This window comes from Petaurus breviceps, unplaced genomic scaffold (assembly GCF_028583685.1).
Source record: "Petaurus breviceps papuanus isolate PSGF00001 unplaced genomic scaffold, PetGlider_PUasm1.0 90535, whole genome shotgun sequence".
In the NCBI taxonomy this organism is placed as follows: domain Eukaryota; kingdom Metazoa; phylum Chordata; class Mammalia; order Diprotodontia; family Petauridae; genus Petaurus; species Petaurus breviceps.
In genome coordinates, this window is record NW_027187270.1 from 4,027,913 (window position 1) to 4,045,321 (window position 17,409).

Below are 17,409 nucleotides of genomic sequence, written 5' to 3' on the forward strand. Positions count from 1 at the left end.
TATCTCTGCTGAAGTCCACCATGCCCACTGCACCATGCCCCTATCTCCGCTGAAGTCCATCATACCCATTTCACCATGCCCCTATCTCCCAAACTCCTTGGATAATCCCTCTTTCTGTCCAAGTCCCTGTGGATTCACATCATTATTCCTTTGGGTACAAGAATCTACTGCCTCCTAAGAGGGTCTAGTTCTTTCTATTACTTAGCTGCAAATATTTGTCCTTCTTTCCTTTACCGTGTCACTTTCTTCAACCCTCCAACAGCCACACAGGTCAGGATTCTTCTGTCCCTCTTCAAATCCTTTTTCTTTTTCCTTCCTGTAGTGCTTCTTTCAGTTTTTTAAGGAAGACTTCCTTCTCCCTGATAACCCAAAGTAGAGAGGTGTTCTGCCAACTCTTTCATCTGCTCTAGGATAGAGACTGACAGATCTAACTTGGTATTCACTTGGTATGTATACATAGATGGTACTTGGACCAGTGACCTAGGAAACCAAGCCCTTGTGTATCTGAGTAGGGGAAAATTGCCAGGTACTCAGCCTAAATATAACCCACTCCTCCGTCTTCCTATTAATTCTGGGGATTGTTGGCTGGTGCTACAACAATCCAGACGTTGTGTGGGACTTGGGGAAAGGTCACCTTTCACTCCCAGTACTGTCAGAGGCATTGATTAGAACAGCTGTGTGTATGTATCCAAAAGTTGGGAGGGACCTCAGAGGCCATCTAGTCCAATTCGACCTGAAAAAGAACCTCTTGACAATTAGAGGGACTATAAAGGGCCCTGGGGAAAGGTAGGACATGCTGGGCTGAGGGGAGAATTTGATTGTTTATGGGCTACCTTGAATCCTTTATGTGTTTTCTGCACATCCTGGGGGTGAAAGAAGGGATATCTTGGAACCAAATATGCATTATCTCAAGAGTTTGTATCCATGTCTGTAAAGCCCAAGAGATGAGCTATGTTTGAGCTACATCCTGAAATTTCCCAGAGGCAATTTGGGGTCAGGGTAATATGAAGCAAAGAAATGGGATTTGGTGGGGGGAGGCTTCCCTCTGAGACTGAATCTGCTCCATGTAAGTCTGGGGTGCTAGCTAGGTCATGAGTTTTGAAAAGTAAACCAGAGAGACCCTCTGGTGAGAGGGAAGGAAGAACATGAGGGTGTGGGGCACAGGGCTAGAGGACAGAAGTGTGATACAGAGACAACAAGGAAGAATCTGGGGGCTGAGACGCAGATGGGATTCCAGAATATGAACTTGGAGGTGACCTGATGGGCAAAGCTGCAAGTCATTCACCAGCAGGAGGAGGGAAGGTGGATGCTATCTCTACTAGAGAGAACCTTGGGTTGGGGTTTTTGGCAACGCATGAGCAGCAAGAAGACAAGGCTTTCAGCAAGAGATTCAAGGCCAGAATTTAGTGTAGTGGTAAACTGGTCACCCTTTGGGTCAAGTACGGGAACAGAAGAAAGTTGGCCTTAATGAAGGGGAGTGGGGGGCAGAAGGGGCCATAGTAACGTCAAAGAACCATAACTACAGGCTAGTATAGCCAGCACTTACACGATGCTTAAAGGTGTGCCAAACACTTTACAAGGGCCAACTCATTTGATCTTCACAGCAACCATGGGAGGTAAATGCTATTATCATCATTTTATAGATAAGAAAACTGAGAATGAAAGAGGATCAGGGTCACACAGCTACTAAGTACTAAAGGAAGATTTGAACTCAAGTATTCCTGACTCCAAATTCAGCTCTACCTATTAAGCCATTTAGCTGCCCAGAAGAATAAGGTTAGGAGCAGCAAAGCAGAGAGAGATCTGGAATGGCAGGAGGCTCTCACCCTACCCTCTCTGCTTCCTCTGCATAACTGTCCCCCATGCCTGGAACATATTCCCTCCTCATTCCTACCTGTTGAAATGCTTCTCTTTCCTCAAGTCCCAGTTCAAGTCCCTCTCCTCATGAAGTCTTCTCCAGTCTCCTCAGGTGTATTTTCTCTTTCCTCCAATTTTGCTGGAGCTCTTCATCTGGATTTGTCCTTTGCATTCATCACACTCTACCTTATAATCACACTTATTTGTGGATATGTCATGCCCCTCAGATTAGATTGTGAAGTGATCTCTAAGGTCTCTGGCTGCTCTAAATCCAGTAAGAGTCAGAAAATTCACCAACACTTTCCACTTGGCAATTCACACACAAGTATAGGGCAGGAGTGGCTAAATACTGGCTTGGGATCAGGAGACCAGGCTCTGCCATCAGTTTTCTACGGCCTCTCTGAAGCATGAGGAAGCAGGACAAGATGCTCCCTAAAGCCTCTCTCCCAGAGCTAACGTTCTCTGTCTTAAGGGCCCTTCTAGCCCTCCCAATTCTGACTTTCCGTCTTCGAAATTCCCTTCCAGCTCTGACACTCATGTCCTTAAGATTCCTTCGAATTCTGCCATTCTCTGTCCTGAGGTTCCTTTCATTTCTGACGTTCTCTGCCCTGAGGAACCTCCTTGGATCTGTCTTTCTCCCAGCTCTCACATTCTCTATTCCAAGAGCCCTCTCAGTTCAGACTTTCCACGTTCTAAGTTCTCTTGAGCTCTAACGTTCTCTGTCCAAAGGTCTCCCTCCCACCCCCAGCTTTGACAAACATATTTTATTCTAAGAGATGCAAATTGCCCTTGAGGCATTTACTCTCTTGGACAATGTGGCCCTTGATATTTATTTACTATTGTTAATTAGGGGTTTGGCATCTGATAAAAAAGGTGTGACAGCTCAGGCCAACTGAGGAGTAAACTCAGGAGCAGAGGTCAGGACACTCTCCAAGAATCCCAACCATCCCCACTCTCACCACAGGCTTCAGCCTGGACCCCTAAGGCCTCTCTGTCCTGCTGCTCTGGGTCCCACACCTCGGATGGGACTTCAGCACGGCTCCGGCTCCAGCTGTTGTTCCAGCTGCTAAGTGACGGCCACAGATGAGCTGACCCCCAACCGGGCTCTGGACGCTTACCCATAACATATAATTACAGCCTGCAGAAGGGTAGATCAAGTCAAGGTACCACAACTGCCCCTTCACTAATACAGGGTACAGCCATCTCTCAATTAGCTGTGATCCCAAGATAATCCAAAACCTTATTTGAATAGTCCCAACCTCTTCCACCCAATCCTAACTTTGACCAGAGCAGCTAACCAGGAGGTAAGTAGCTTAATATAAGTTATCTTTTCTTTCCATTTCCCTGATCCTCTGCTGAAGAGAGGTGGCACTGAGCTGTGTAGGGGGCTCTAAGAGGCAGTAGGAGGGAGAAGAAAAGCAAAGGGCTAAGCGGGCTAGATGATTTCTAATGTCTTGTCCAGCTGGTCCATACGGTATTCTAAGGTCCCTCCCCCCTCTGACATTCTCCATTCTAAGGTCTCTTACAACTCTGACATCCTCTGTCTTAAGGCCCTTTCCAGTTGAGCCATTTTCTGTCCAAGGGTCTCTTCCAGTTCGGACAGTCTTTGTCCCAAGATCCCTTCCAACTCAGACAATCTCTGTTCTAAGATCCCTTCCAGCTCGGACATTATCTGTTCTGAAACACCCTCTACCTCTGACATTCTCTGTTCTAAGATCTCTTCCAGCTCTGCTATTCTCTGTTCCAAGACCTCTCCCAGCTCTGACATTCTCTGTTCTAAGATCCCTTCCATCAATGACATTTCTTGTTCTGGGACCTCTTCCATCTCTGATATTCTCTGTTCTAAGGTCCCTCCTAGTGCCAACATTCTCTGTTCTAAGATCTCTCCCAGTGTTGACATTTTCTGTTCAAAGGTCCCTCCAAGCTCTGAAAATGTATTTTCTAAGGTCTCCTCCAGCCCTGACAATTTATGCTCTAAGATATGCTCCAACTCTGTCATTTTCTGTTCTAAGTTCCCCCCCAGCTCAGTCATTCTCTGTTCTAAGATCCCTCCCAGCCCTGACATTCCATCTTCTAAGGCTCCTCTCAGCCCTGACATTCTCTGTTCTAACACTCTTTTCAGTTCTGACATTCTTTGTTCTAAGACTCCTTCCAGCTCTGACAGTTTCTGTTCTAAGGTCTTTCCCAGATCTGACAACCTGGGTCCTAAAATTCCCTCCAGGTATAACATTCTCTGTCTTAAAAACCCTTCTAGCTCTGACATTCTTCGTTCCAAAAGTTCTCCCAGCTTGCGAAGTCTATGTTCTAAGGTTCCTTCCAGCTCTGACATTCCCTGTTCTAAAGTTCCTCCCAGTTTTGGTATTCTCTGTTTTAAGGTCTCTTTCAGCTCTGACATTCTCTGTTCCAAAGTCCCTTTCAGCCCTAACAGTTTCCATTCTAAGGTTTTTCCAAGCACAGACATTCCCTGTTCTAAGGCCATTTGTAAATCTGAAAATCTGTGTTCTAAGTTGCCTCTCAGCTCTGACATTCTCTGTATGAAAGCCCCCTCCAAATGTGACATTCTCTGCTCTAAGGCCCCTTCAGCTCTGGAAGTCTATGAGTCTCTAGCGGGAAAATACGGCAATCGGCCTTACAAAATTAGGTCCAGCCACCCATATTTCCCTTGACTGCCAACCTTGAGGGTTATCCTGTCTCCTGCTGGCAAGTACTCTGGCAAGAGAAGGGCAGAGGCCAGACCTGGAGCGGGAGGAGGTGTTACTCACTCTTCCCCAATGATCCCACCTTCCCGGTGTGCTGTCTGCTCTGTTGTCTCTTCCTCTCTTCTTGATTTGGTCTTTAGGTAGGTCAAGGAGAGTGCCGAAAGGCCACAGACAAGTGGAGCAGGTTGAGGAAGGCAACTGTGAAGAGAAGGAGGCTGGTCAACAACCCATACTAGATACAGCTCTACTGGAACAGCTGGGGGACAGCAGGAAGAGCCGTGGAGTTGGAGTCAAAGGGCCCCCATCCAAATCCCAGCTCGACTCACTTACTAACCAGGTGACATGGAGAGAGCAGAAATGCCTACAGAAACACTAGCTAAATCCTGAAGGGCCCCAAAGTGTAAGTACCAAAGGGAACTTGTTATATGCCCCTTTACAAGTCTTTCAAAAATACTGGTGGATTCTGTCATCAGGAAGACAAATGCAAATCCAGCCTTAGACACTTACTAGTTGTGTGACCCTGGACAAGTCACTTTACCTCTGTCTCAGCTTCCTTATCTGTAAAATGGGGATAATAATGGCATTTACCACTCCCAGGGTCATTGTGAGGATCAAATGAATTAATATTTATAAAACACTTTGCAAATTTTAAAGCACTACATAAATACTAGCTATTAATAATTTTATTACTACTTACTACATTTGTTTTTTCTTTCTTGCCCCTTCCTTTTAGAGTTAACCAGGGGAGTTCTATGATCAACTTAATGAACTAACAGGGTTGGAAACGAGACTCATTCGGGTCTCATTGAGACTGAGGGACACATGATCAACAAGATGAAAGACCAGCCATTTTCTCCAATCCTCACGACCTCTCCAAAATAGTAATTATACACAACAGATAAAGTAGTTACAGCTATTTTATGATCTAGGACATCAAGAACCCCCAGCAAGATAAAAATCTACTGAACAGCACAGAATGCTAATCTGCAAGCCCTCTTTCCCATGACCCACAAGGCAATATCACAGAACCCGTTTAGAAGAGGGAACTCAAAACAGGAACCTTAGAAACTTTCATTCCATGAAGAATACAGAGATTAAATCCGTAATAAATAAGTATAATGTCCGTGAATCAAAGAACCAAAGTACAGAACAGAGAAGGAATAGAAATACTGAAGAGAATGAAAGAAATGTTGTTTGGGGGGAAAAAGCATAGAAAATGAAACTTTAAAAATGAAAACATGTTAAAGGAGAGAGTAGGAAGGACTTTACTTGACTACTTAACTGAGAGGGAAAGACAAAAGGGGAGTAATTAATAACCAGATAAAAGGAAGGAGGCAAAAGGAAGTAAGAAGTTAAGCAAAATCCCAGAATTAGGGAAGGGGAAACAGGTGGGGGTAGAGAACGGCTTACATATGAGAGAACCAGTGAGAACAGGGCTGCTTTAAAGGGTAGGCTAGATGGCTCAGTGGATAGAGTGCTAGGCCTGGAGTCAGGAGGACCTGAGTTCAAATGTGAACTCAGATACTCACTAGCTATGTGACTCTGGACAAGTCACTTAACCTCTGTTTGCCTTAATCCACTAGAAAAGGAAATGTCAAACCACTCTAGTATCTTTACCAAGAAAAACCCATGGACAGTAGGGTCCACGGGATCGTGAAGAGTCGGACACAACTGAACAAAAACAAAAGGATAAAATAAGTGAAGAGACAAAGGAAGAGGGGGAAATATTAATGGGGGAGGTGAACAAGGATGAACCACTATTGGAGACAAATGGAGGAAAGTTGAAACGTAACTCTCATACCTTTAAATATAAATGGATGAAACAATCCAATAAAACGAAAAAAAAAAGTGATGGATTGGAGAAGAAAACAAAACCCCACAATCTGTAGCTTGTGAGAAATGCACTAAAACTCAAAAGACAGACAGAATAAAAATTCGGGGCTGAAACAAAACTTACTATGAATTAAGTGGATCCAACAAAAGCTAGAACTGCAATCATGCTATTGAACAGAGAATAAGTGAATGAGTCTCAGTAATTTGGAGATGCTTTGGTTTGCTCATACTGTTTGTGGGTCAGTCGTCCCTTTGTACCAGGCTTTAAAAGTATTTCTTTTATAGACTGGGATTTATTTGCCCTTCTCCTCATTTCTGTGCAGAGTTCAATGTCCAGAGACTTGAATGCAGACTTGGGTCCCTTGGAAGCATCCATATATACTGGCAAAGCCTCTCAGAGAGGAATCTCTCCCTTAGCCCCAAGAATGGTAACATTTTAGCCCAAGAAATAGCAGAAGCTGTAACAGTGGTGTAAGTGGGATTGACAGTTCCCAGACCCTAAAGAGACAGAGGCACAGGGCAGTGGCACATGCTCTCAAACACATGGACCCAGAAGGAAACCACATAGCCTCAGCATGGGAGACACTGAACTGGACAATGTCAAATCCTTAGAGAGTTCAGTGGCTTAACTAGAGTGAGAAATTGGAGGAGCAAGGTGGTAGGGGAAAAGACAGTTTCTAGGGAGTGCCAGCCTCTTGAAGAGGAAAGGAAGAAGATTATACACAAAGCCCTCTGCAGTTGAAGGCACAGTAAGTGAATCAAGCTATGGTGATGGGTGTGGAGAAAGAGGCAGAAAAAAAAACCCTGAACTTTGCCTACAACCATCAATTATTTGGATAGTGTAAATCTTATGGGAAAGGAGTTGCCTTTTTCAAAACCCCAAATTTATTTTCCTTTCAGGTAAAGTCCAAGCAGTCAAGGCAATATCATAAAGCTAGGCACCTAAATAGGTTTGTAGGGGCAAGAGTAGGCCTTATAAATATGATGGGAGGTTTCATCTCTGACGAAACTATGAGTTTGGGGAACTATATAGAGACTTGGGGAAAGGGGGAACTCACTAGAGAGATGGGAGAATTTTGTTGTTTGCTTATGAGCTACTACAATTCTTTTATGTTTTTATATTTTTTTATGGAGAGGAATAAGGTCTGTCCTATACCTAGTATGCACTGGTACCCTGCATGCTTTTAAAGGAGCTGAGAAACCTTTTTTCCACATCAGTGAAGACCTAGACACAAGTTACATTTTAATTACATTCCAAGATTTCCCAAAAGGAACTCTGAGTGGTAGCCAAATGAGCTAAGGGGTATAATTTCAAAGGGAGGGAAGAAGGGTAACATAACCCCCAATACTGATCCATAGGCTAAATTTCTTTCATTCTGGTTCTGTTGATCTTGCTTTGTATCACCTAATGTATGTCTTTCTATATTTCATGATATATTTCATATTTATATTTTTTACAGCAACATCATACATATTTCATTATGTTACTATATCTTAACTTATTCGGTCATTTTGCAATAATTAGACACACAGTCTATTTCCAATTTTTGACTATTACAAAAAGAGTAGCTATGGATATTTCAACACATATAGTTCCTCTTAATGATCTTTTTAAGATAAAGTTACAGCAAGAGAATCATTCAGTCAAAAGGTAAGATCAGTTCTGTGACTTTCTATTAAATAATGTCATGTTACTCTCCAGAATGCTTGCACCAATCTACAGTCCCCACAACACTATATAAGAATAAATGCTTCCCTGCAGCTCTATCAATTTTTGTTATTCTGGTGCCAACCCCTTCATTTTATACAGAGAAGACTCAATGAGGAGAAATGACTTTCCTAAGATTATACAGCTGGTAAGTAGCCAAGTCAGGTCCTCTGACTCCAAATCCAGGGCTCCTGACATCACACCACACAATCAATATGGAGACATCCACTCAGCTTTGGTTTTACTTTCTTAATATACAACTCTGTTGTCACTTGATCAAGGACAGCCTGACCCCTATAGGACTTGGTGCTCTTTCATCTGCCCCCCAGTAGGGCCATCATTATCCCAATTCTTGGCCACCTAAGCTATGCAAAGCCCAAGCACTTTGCCCAAATTCTTTAACTGGTTCCAGCCCACTCTGCCCAACCAGGCATTATTTTTGGCTTCCAGGACTTCTACAACCCTTAATGCTTCAAGTGGAGGTGAAATAATGAATGTTCTATTGGGGATATTAAAGAGGACAAAGAAGTGTCAGAAGGCCCAGACTGGGGTACTGGCTTCGTCACTTACTTTGTAATTTGGGGTCAGTCCTTTTATCTCCCTGGCCTCCAGGTTCTTCCTCAACATCACCAGAAGGTTGGATCAAATGATCTCTAAAGTTTAACATTTTGTGTTCTGGAGTCCTACATTCACTGAATGAGAGGTGGCTCTAGATGTCCCTTCCAATTAGAAGATTCTGTCTGGCTCACCTTGAGCCCTAACAAGGGCCTAGCTCTTCTAAGTCGTGACTTCACCTGACCAGCTTAGCTGCCTAACCACCTGTTGTGAATGGCCACAACGCTGTCTTCTTAGCCTAGGCTACTGGCACTAAACTGTGAGCACAGGCCTGTGGAGGGCGCCTCCTGTCACTGGCAGTGTGTCATGTTTGGGGCCTAAGGTTCTGCCATCTCTGTCAGTTTGACACTCCAGGGAAATAACCCTTTAATCCAGTTCTGTGTGTTTCATTTACTGTAGCGTTAGCCAGTTCAGAGATGTTATGAAAGACATCCCCAGGGAGACTTCAGACTTCAAAAACATCCCGAGTTTGAACTTCATTTGACTACTCCAAAAGGCTATGGTAACAACGGATGATCTTTTAGACATTTCACATGCCAACAACTGTTAGGCCTGATAATGTCATGCCAAATTAGAATGCTTGCCTCTTGAGATTTTGGGGAGGGGGTGGTAGTGTGTGTGTGTGTGTGTGTGTGTGTGTGTGTTTCTTTTAATTAAAAGCATCTGTCGATGCTAATGACCCAGTATAAAAATCAATAACTTACAAAGGTGCAAAAATAATGGTGACTGCTGGAGGGCCCATGAGGACATAGAGGCAAGGGAGAGGCAGGGAGACTTGGCTACAAAATTTAAGCCAACATTGGGCAGAACATCCAACTAGGGCTATGGGGGTAAGATCTGGAAGAAACCTTAGAGATACTTTAGTCTAGTATGATCTAGGGATCCCTAGAGGTCCTTGAAACCCTTTCAGGAAGTTTACAAGGTCAAAATTATTCTCATAATAATGCTAACATGCTTTAATTTCTAATAAAAGAAATATTGATAGATAATTATAAACATATAATGCACATAAACAAAAGCTCTTTGAGGTATCCTCAATAACTTAATAGTGAGACCACAAAGTTTGAGAAGCACTCCTCTAGTCCAATCTCCCCATTCTATAGATGAGAAACTTCAGACCTGCAGAGGTCAAGTAACCTGCCCAAGGTCACAAAGGCAGAGCTGGGGTTTGAAATAAGGCATTCTCACTCAAGCCAATGTTCTTTCTGCTAAAGTGTCCGCTTTCCCATCTGTAAAATGAGAAGAACAAATCTAATGATTCTAGCAGGAAGAGAGCATATCAAAGGAAGCTGAAAAGGGTGGGGCTGGGAGACACCCACACATGAGCATGGTGGGAAAGACCAGAGGCTTAAGAACAACACCCCTTCTGACTTATCTCCCTAACTTAGCACTCACAAGAGGTATCTACATCTATCCGAAATACGCTTCCCTAAAATCTATAAGCCCCCACCAATGAACTTACCTTTCATAGTCAGAAAGGAGGAAAAAGTAGCTAAAGGTAGTTCTGGTCATATAGTCGTACAAAGAACACCAGAATTGGAATCAGGAGCCCCCAGTTGGAGTCCTGACTTTAACACTTACTAGTTGGGTGATCCTGGGTAATTAATTTCCCTTCTTGAACCTTTAGTGTAAATCGGGAATAAAAGCATTTGCAAGCCTTACCTATTAGGGCTGTTGTAAGGAAAGCACTTGATTCTATCCAATTCAGCAAACCTGTACTATGTATCATCTGTGTGCAATGCAGAGAGTATAGGCCTTAAAGTGCTATAAGAATGTGAGTTAATATTATTCACAGTTTTGCTTTCAGCAAAACAATTTCATCATTAATCAGAATTTAGTCAAAGCCACTTATAAAAGAGGGGTGGTATGGTGGGATAGTAAGAAGCCTGCTTTGGAGTCAAGAACACTTGGTTTCAAGTTCTATTTTTGACACAATCTGGTTGTGAGACCCTAAGTAAGTCACATCATTTTTCAGTGCTCTAGACAAGTCTGTAAGACTGTTAAGTTATCAAGAAGGTGCTGATCTGCACTGGGGGCATCTCAATCAATACTCCTCATCTATGAGTTCCCTATGCTAATGAAATCACAAATCCAGTTCCTATCCCTATCAATTCTAATAATTATGCCTCACACCCATAGAGCTTAAGCCTTTCACTGTCCATTATCTCATGTGAGCCTCACAGCAACTCTATGATAGACAGAGAAAAAAAAGCTTTTATTAAATGTTTACTATATGCTAAGTACTAGGGATACAAATACAAGCAAGCAAGACAGTCCCTACCTTCAAGACACTTCCATTCTAATGGCAGATGACAACACATAAGGGAGAATTATAATGGGAGAAGCCTCAGTGATGGACTGGTGTGGAGATGACTGGGAAAAGGTTTGGAGACCTGATTCCCAGTAGCTGGCAAGGTAAGTAGAAAGCTCACCTATCAGAGCAGGGCAGTCCAGAAGAGGAGCCCAAGGGAGGTGAGGCTGATGGGTGGAATGTTGGCAGAATTCTAAAGATATGGCCTGGAAATAGAGGGGAAAGCCCACCCGGAGGAGCCAAGGAAGTCAGGGGCAGAGTCCCAGCTTTAGAAAGGTAACACAGGTTAGTAACCTTATTTGCAGATGAGAAAACTGAGCGTTAACAGGATTGATTAACTTGTTCAAGGCTGGTTAATGGTAGAGAATGTCCCAGAAACTAGGTCTCTGGATTGCCAGTCCAACACTCTTTCCATTAATCTCACTGATTCAATTCAGAAGAGAATTCTGTGAACAGTGGCAAGATTAGAGGCAGGCAAGGTAGGCAGATAGCTAGAGTGTAACACCTGGTGGGGGGGGGGGGCAGGGGTAGAGTGCAAGAAGAGATCCATTTTAATATTTGTTTTAATAAATGCATATATTTTTAATGTCAGAACTCCCCCCCCCCCCCCCACTTTGTGGCCTGTAGGGCTTTATTTGGGGACAAATCAAATTGAAAGTGTTACAGAGGCTGAAAGCTTCAGGTGGACGGTAACCCACAGGGGGCTGTGATTTTCAAGCCTTACCTAGGGTTTACAAATACCTGGGTCCCCACACTTTGCATTTGAAAGCAGTTAAAACAGTGAGAAGATCTCATTTGATGCCTGGAACAGAAGGCATGATTCTGACTTCAAAGATTTTCTGCTTGGCGAACTCCATGCCAAAGGACTGAATTAAATCCACACAAGGCTAGGGTGAGCAATGATTTAACCATTAAAGCACCACAGAAACTCCAGATGGGGCATAGGCAGGCAGGCCGACAGAAGGAATGAGAGTGAGTCCTATTTCTATGTTGGTTTCTTCACAAACAAACCTACAGAATGGGAGGAGGATGCAAGGACGACCCATACTGGCTTTTCAACTTCTTAGCTTCACTACCCTGGGCAAGTCTCTTCCTCTCTACAGAAAAGGTAAAATGAAGGCATGGGATGAGAGGCTCTCTAAAGGCCTATCAAGCAATACAGCCCATGATCACATCCGTGTTCAAGGGAGGGAGACTGAGGCTCAAAGGGATTAAGGAAGTGGCTCCCAGACATACAGCTGGGATGGAGCAAAGCCAAGACTCAAACCCAGGACTCAGAACTTGAAGTCTGATTTGTTTTCAACACAGTGCCTCCTTTTGTACTGTTTGTTTTGATGAAACACTTTGTTAGATCTCTCCTGGCTTTGGTACATTGTGTTCCAAGGGCCCTCACCAGCTCTTCCATTAAGCCTGTCATTCTCCATTCTATTATTCTATGACCTTCTATCCACCTTGGTGAGGTTCTTGCCCCACCCTTTCATTTCCTTTGCATTCAAGGTCTAATAACCCAGGTTTGCAGAAAGCAGGCACCAGGCAGCACACCCGCCACTGTGCCAATTAAGCTAAAACATACTCTGGAAATTAAAATTAAATGCCAACATTCTGAAAAGGAACTAACAGCTTCCTCAGAAACCAAATGGAAAGAAAGCTCCCTGCTCTTAGCAGCCTTGGAAATGCATTCCCAGACCTGGAATCTAAGAGGACCGTCTTTGTGCACATCTGCAGACCGTGCATCTTCATCAAACTGTATATGTTTTAGCACATTCCTAATCAAGATGTCTTGAAGTTGATTTCATAAATTTCATTAAGTGGGACCCTGCTGCAATTGGTTTCCAAGGTAACAAATGCACTCTGCCCAGTGAATCAAGATTGTTCGGCATCTCAGGTCTCATCCCTTTTGTTTCTGGGACAGAGACTGTTTTTGGCAGGGGACAGTCCCAGCATGTGGATAGGGCAGGGGGAGAGTTATCATTACACATCTAGGCTGAACACTTTTAAACACAAGTCTGGACCTAGGGAACCCAACCACAGGGCTGGTCACTCAGGCTGCCAAGAGAATGGCTATTTGTAGGGACCAGGCATTTATTCATTTGATCGACATTTATTAAATATCTATTATGTGCAGTGTCTCACACTAAGGGAGATAACCAAAGATATATAGCTAAATTCTCAATGAGTGTATGGCCACAAAAAGTTAGCCATTTAGAGATGGAAGGTACCCCAGAGACCACCTGGTTCAATTCCATCATTTTACTCAGGCCTGGAGAAGTCAAGTGATATGTCTGAGGTTCCAACACAGCAAGCATGTGACTGTGCTATGACTAACCCAAGCCTTCTGGATCTTTTGACTCCAGGGCTCATGGCCTCAAAGAACCTCAGAGTTGAAAGAGACTGTGGGTCATCTAACTCCACCTGTAACTTAGTAAGAATCCTCTCTGTGACCAGCTCCAGCAAGCGGCTACCAGCAAGCTAGCCTCTGCTTGAAGGCCCCTTCCACTGTGGCCTAGTTCTTTCCTTGGGGCCAAGCAAAATAAAACCAATCCCTCTTCTAACACGATGGCTCTTCATATAGCTTTAGACAACAACCACATTTTCCTAAGTCTTCCCTTCTCTCGATTCCTTGAACTGATCTTTATAGGGCATGGTTTCCTTTCCTTCACCATCCTGGTCACCCTCTAGTTTGTCAATATCCTTCCTCAAAAGGGTCACTCAGAACTAAACACAAGAATCCCAATGAGGCCTAGGATAGCATTAATTGGGGGAGGGGAGGTTTGCCTAATATAACATGGCTGACTCACACTGAGCATATAGTCCCCTAAAACCCTCAGATCCTTTTCCTATGAACTGTTGTCTAGTCTTACTTTCCCAAATATTCTGTCTACTTCTTCAAACTAGTGTGGAAGATAGGCCACAAAAATGTACAAATGGGGGAAAGCCAAAGGCACTGACTTGGGAATCATAAGCTCAGGTCCTGCTATATCCTGCTGCTATTTTACTCCACAGATAACACAATAGTTCCTGGAGGCCCCGAGAAAAGGGATATTTGCTCAGTTACCAAAATGAAGACTAGCCTGAGAACAGTACAGGACAGATGAGGTGTCACAGAAAACTTAAGCTGAATAACATCATGACTAGTGACATTTACATGGCACTTTCAGTTGTAAAATACTTTTACAAAGCCTCTCAGAGCAACCGAGTCCAATCCCTATCAGAGCATCTTCTCCTCTAAAGCCTATCCAGAAAATGGTCATCTAACCCCTTCTTGAATCTCCCCAAGCCTGAGAACTCACTGCCTACCATGGTGGCCCATTCCATCTTGGAAATGTTTTTATCACTAAAAAGGCAAGAAGAAATAAGGGCCTGATCTAAAGCTGTGTAGAAAGAGGATGATTATGATTGATGCTAACAGGCAAGCTGACAATTCCCAGCATGTGCTGGGTGAAGGAGAGGCCAAAGACGACTCTGAGGTCACAAGCCTCAGCAACCGGAAAGATGGGAGTGAGGTCAACCTAACCTAGAAGAAAACTGAGGTCCACGAGGGAACTAACGCAGGCTTACATAACTAGCAAATATCAAAGATGGAATTTGAGCCCAGATGCTTTGAATTCAAGTCCAGATTTCTTTCTACTAGACTACTCTGTCATGAGAGAGAAAGGGGTAAGTACCAGACCTATAGGAGACTCCTAGAAATGCAGATCAGGACCAGCGTGGCATCTTAAAGTGACTTGCCCAGAGTGACACAGTCAGAATGTGTCAGAGGTAGGGCCTGAACCCAGGGTCTTCCTGATCCCAGGCCTAGTTCTCTATTCATTATACCATGCTGCCTGCATTGAAGGGTATGTGTAAATCTAAATGCCAAGCTAGGTCAGTATCAGGGTATCTATATGGTACTGAAATTCAAGGGGCAGAGACAAGCAAGAAAACTACAGACTGAAGGGGAGATTCTACCGAGGAAGGCCATCAAAGAGCAGGGAGAAAATTGCCAGGAGTGCCAGGGAATTGACTATTTATCTGAATCAACCTATCTCCCCCAAGCTTTGGTCCTTTTATCACAGCTGCTGCATTTTCTGCCAAGACAGAGAAGGAGAAGGGGGGCCTAGGGAGGTGGGGGGAATCAGTGGATTTCCTCACAATGGTTTGGTGGCCCTGTCAGCTCCTGCAAAGCTTATCTTTCTTAGTTCATATAGTTGGGGAGTGGGGTGGGGAGAGGAGAGAGAAACTTGTGGCACAATGATGTTTCAAAATCTCTGAAGAACCTCCCCAGCACAGCTGGGGGGCCTGTCACTGGGAGGTCCTCAGAAAGCTGCTGAAGAGAAAAGAAGTCCTTTGCATTTATATAGCCTTTTTTGACTACATGTAGGAGCAAAGAATAAAGCTGGCAGGGACCACAAAGGTCATCTAATCTCATTTTCTAGATGGGAAGGGGCCTTGCCAGTGTCATATATGCAGGAAACAGAAGATGCAAGGTTCAAACCTAGGCCTTCTGACAGTATGGCCAGCATGTTTTGTCTTAGCCCACAGGCCTTTCATTTGATCCTTACAGCACTGGGTACCGTTGGCTACACATTCTAGATGAGGAAATTGAGCCTTGGCCAGGTTGAATGACTTTGCTAAGATCACATTGCTACTAAGTAGTGAGACTTAGGATTTGAAATCAGTCTTGACTCCAAGTGTGCCTGTATCAGTACCTTTCCTGTTCTCTACACAAGGACTATAAATAGCAGTGAGCACAATGAACCTGTCTGGCAAAGCAGTGCTGGGCATCTGGTGGGCAAACTGGGGAAAGCTGGTGCCAGGAGCTCCCACCACCTCTGCCCTCCTGCCTCTCCTTGACTGAGACATTCTAGCTCATTGCATCACATGGTCACAGACTCACAGACTCTAGGGCTAGAAGGAACCTTAGAATAGAGAATGTCAGGTGAAAGGACCTGAAAACATAGAAAATAGAATGTCACAACCAGAAAGAGCCTTAGAACATAGAACACAGAACATCACGAATTGAAAAGGACCTCAGAACAGAGGACACAGACTATTAGAAATGCAAAGGCCTATAGAACACAGAATGTCAGAGGTGACACAGTGGACTTGAAGTCAGGAAGGGAAGATCCCAGTTTGAATTCAGCCTCAGTCATCTACTAGCTATATGACCTTGGCCATAAGCTCTCTCAGACTCTTTTTCCTCACCTGTGAAATAAGGAATATAATAATAGCACTTGCTTCCTAGGACTAGTGAGCATCGAACAAGATAATATATGTAAAATGTTTTGCTAAATCTCAAGTGCTATATGAACATGAACTCTTACTAGTATAATTAACTGATGAAAAGGACCAAGTCCAGTGCAGACTCGGTGCCAGAGCTCAGGGTCACCTGTAAAATGGATTAGATGAGCTCTAAGGCTCCTTCTAGCTCTCATATTTCATGATAGCACAAAGACTGTCACAGCTGAAAGGTAATTTAGCAATTATCCACTCCAACACCCTAATTTTATAGAGGAAGCTGAGACCGACAGGAAATGACTCACCCAAGGTCATACAGCTAGTTAGTAGAAGAGGTCAGGGACTAAGAAACACTTCTATTGACTCCAATTCTAGGTTTCTTTCTACTATTACCAGCTCCTTCAGTCTACGTCATCTTCTTTACCTCTTCTCTACAGTGACAGATTCCTCCAAAATTTAACCTGAGGTATCCTACTGAATCCTACTGAGTAGGGGAGAATTTTAGATTGCTCTCCATCAAGGCAAAAGCCAAACTGATCTTAAAGGGCCAAGGTAAAGGTAGCAGACCCCTTGGTTGAACATCTTTTACACCCCACATAGATCCCCCCCACCACCACACCCAAACTCTCAGCTATCCCTTAGGTCTTAACTACATCTAGAATTCTCATAGGATTAAGAGCTAGTGGGTGGCTAGGTGGCACAGTGAATAGAGCACTGGCCCTGGAGTCAGGAGGACGTGAGTTCTAAGATACTTAACACTTACTAGTTGTGTGACCTTGGGCAAGTTACTTAACCCCAATTGCCCCCTGTAAAAAGGCAAAAAAAAAAGTATTTAGAAAAAAGAAGTAGGCAAGATAACAGATCAGTGCATTCAAACCTTTTATTTTTGCAGATGAGAAAACAGAACTTCAGAGAAGGCAAGTGATATTTCCAAAGTGACCCAGCTAGTAAAAATCAGAGCAAGGCTCCACAATCAAGTCCTGACTACAATGCCAATAATTTGGCCTCATGGCCTTATTCTCTATATAGAATGTCTATTCCAGAATAAATCCTGAGTTTCTTTTAGAAAAAAACAAAGCAAGGGAATGGAATTAATATGCTGGGAGGATAAGCAAAGAACTGATAGGCCAAAAAACCCCCCCCAAAAAAATAAAACCCCAAAACTAAAA

The 17,409-nt window shown here is 43.6% G+C and overlaps 1 protein-coding gene across 1 annotated transcript in view; it reads right to left on the reverse strand.

Annotated features, from left to right (window-relative positions):
* The window catches only part of NEXMIF (neurite extension and migration factor), a 186,755-nt gene that overhangs the window by 34,201 nt on the left and 135,145 nt on the right, over nt 1–17,409 (reverse strand). The window contains exon 6 of the mRNA XM_069063109.1: nt 4,639–4,754. The gene's annotated coding sequence lies outside the window, so the exon portion shown is untranslated. The remainder of the gene's footprint in view (nt 1–4,638; nt 4,755–17,409) is intronic.